The following is a 2,799-nucleotide window of genomic DNA, read 5'->3' as shown; positions in this document are numbered from 1 at the left end:
AGCTCTTACTGGCAGGAGGACAGTAATGGATGAACTGCAGCCTACATCATCATTTTTAAACTGTCATGCAGGGTAAAACAAGACACATTGGTTTCATATTCGGACAATATCATTCACCGCACACTAAAAAAACAAACAAGATACCCTTTTGTTCTTTGAATGCATATCATGCCATATTATCCAGGAACCAGCAATATCTTCGACTATTCACTGTTTGCAATGCCATCTGTTTAAAAGGTAGCCTATATAATCTCAAGGTATAATCTACGACTGCTTTTGGTGCTAGTTTAATAAGCCAATATATTGCAAGAATACAAGAAATACATTGTTTGTATGTTTCTGGCAATACCGTGGTTTCTTATTTGGTCCTTTAATAGCTCAAACACACACTCACTCCTGCTCATTCTCCAGTGTAGGTGTATAGGTGGTTGGTGTGTGTGTGTGTGTGTGTGTGCATAATTATATATGAAGCGATTATTAAAATGTATCAATTAATTAATTAAGCGTATTCATTAACCAATTAAATTGATCAACCCCCACCTGTTGGAGGAGACGGCATGCAAGCTCAGCTTGCTAGCAGACTGCTCTCTTCAGTTCCTTTTGGCCCAGCTGAGACTTAAAATGGCTGCTTCTCCTCTCTCACCTTGTCCATGCGTTGTGCTGTGTGCAGGGACCCGGTCCCTCCTTTTTAAGATTCATTTGGCCTCCAGTCCAGTCAAGCATGAGAACCCAGCTGGGGTTTTCTCAGACATTAGGACAGAGTATCCAAAAACAGCAGAATGCGGTAATATCCCTATCTTCACAACGTGGAGTCACAACGTGCCACCTCACGCATTCCTGCAGAAAGTTGGAGGCATTATCGCCTTGATAAAGCTACCATTGAAAAAATAGAAAGCAGACACATGCAAATCTCAATACTAGGATATTCCATGCTTGAACATATTGACTTTATGTTAATGAGGTTTATAAATGTATCAGATTCTGGAATTGGTCTTTTTGTTGATGATTGACTAAACTTTATGGTATATAACAGGGCCCCAGACTGTGACTACATGGTCACTATGTAACAAACTTGCCCTGATTGGACAAATCTACAGATAGAACTACATAGTAAAAGTTCAACCTGTAATGTTTCTGTATTTGTTCTGTATGTTTTCATGTTTATTCTTGTTTATTATTCATTTTTCATAGTTACCTGGTTTATGTTTTCCATTACAGTTCTCTATTGTCCTCCCCTGTTATGTCTGCAAATCTCAATACTAGGATATTCCATGCTTGAACATATTGACTTTATGTTAATGAGGTTTATAAATGTATCAGATTCTGGAATTGATCTTTTTGTTGATGATTGACTAAACTTTATGGTATATAACAGGGCCCCAGACTGTGACTACATGGTCACTGTGTAACAAACTTGCCCTGATTGGACAAATCTACAGATAGAACTACATAGTAAAAGTTCAACCTGTAATGTTTCTGTATTTGTTCTGTATGTTTTCATGTTTATTCTTGTTTATTATTCATTTTTCATAGTTACCTGGTTTATGTTTTCCATTACAGTTCTCTATTGTCCTCCCCTGTTATGTCTGCGTCTGAATGTTTACCAGTCTAGTCACTCCCCTGTCTGCGTGTCCCACTATTCGGGTGGTTACGGTAGTTTACGGGTTTTCAACATTTTTTCTATAACTCGCGATTCTTACTTCCTGCTTTTTCTTGGTAGTTAAATGTTGTAAAGCACGATTCTTACTAACTACTACTAATCTAGGTTTTGTACAGTACTGATCCAATTAATACACTTACTGTCTGTCTAACTAACTCACTAACAATCACTTTTATTGGGTAGTTCAGAAATATTAACGTAACTAACTCACTAACGCAATCTCTTAGTATTTCTGCACTGTTCTGTAACTCCGCCTCCCTATGCTTTCCCTGATTACTCGTTTAGTTTCAGCAAAGTGTTCGCACCTGTCTCTAACTACCACTACGTCTTCAAACTATGCAAATGTCTACTCCATAATCCGGAGCCGTATGTTTTACATGTATTGTTTCGTGCATCCAGTCCGCGTTTCCATCTCCCTCCCGTTATGTTATTACCCTATTATGTTTCCCCACCTGTTGTCTATTTGTTTAGCCCACCTTTTTCTCTGCCCCGCCTAGATTGTCACCTTCCCTCTTGTATTTTAACCCCATTCTCAGTATGCTTCTTTGTCAGAACGTTGATCGTAGTAAGTGCCGATTTTGTGTAAGCCTTATTATTGAGATTCATGATAGACACCCCTTTGCCTTGACTTCTGTACATGCCTTGCCCTCTTGTTTTGTTTGCTCATCTGATCTTCTGGTTTTTTCGACGTGTAGTTTTGTATTTTTGACTCTGTTTGTTTTTGCCCTTTTGTACCTTCGCACTGTGATTTCCTGGATTTTGACCTCTCGCTTGTTTTTTTGACTATTCTTTTGCTTTTCATTCTTGGCTTTGTACTGGATCTCTTGGCTTTTGACCACTGAACATTAAACTACGATTTTTGGATTATCCTGTGGTCTGCGTCTGGGTTCTCTGCACCGTACATAACACAACCTGAATTAACATAGTTTTCTTCTTTTTTCTGAGCTAATATTTCATGTATTTATACCCCAATTACTAATACTGCTGAAAATCAACACATGCTTTTTGTAGTGTAAAGTAATTCCTCTATAATTCACATTCCACAATATTCAGTAGTCAATACACAATTCAACTATGAATTCAAAAGTTTTAGGCAGGTGTGAACAAATGCTGGAAAGTAAGAATGCTTTCAAAAATAG

The sequence above is a fragment of the Conger conger genome, chromosome 12, assembly GCF_963514075.1.
Source record: "Conger conger chromosome 12, fConCon1.1, whole genome shotgun sequence".
Classification (NCBI taxonomy): Eukaryota; Metazoa; Chordata; class Actinopteri; order Anguilliformes; family Congridae; genus Conger; species Conger conger.
Note: the sequence above shows the minus strand (reverse complement) of the source record.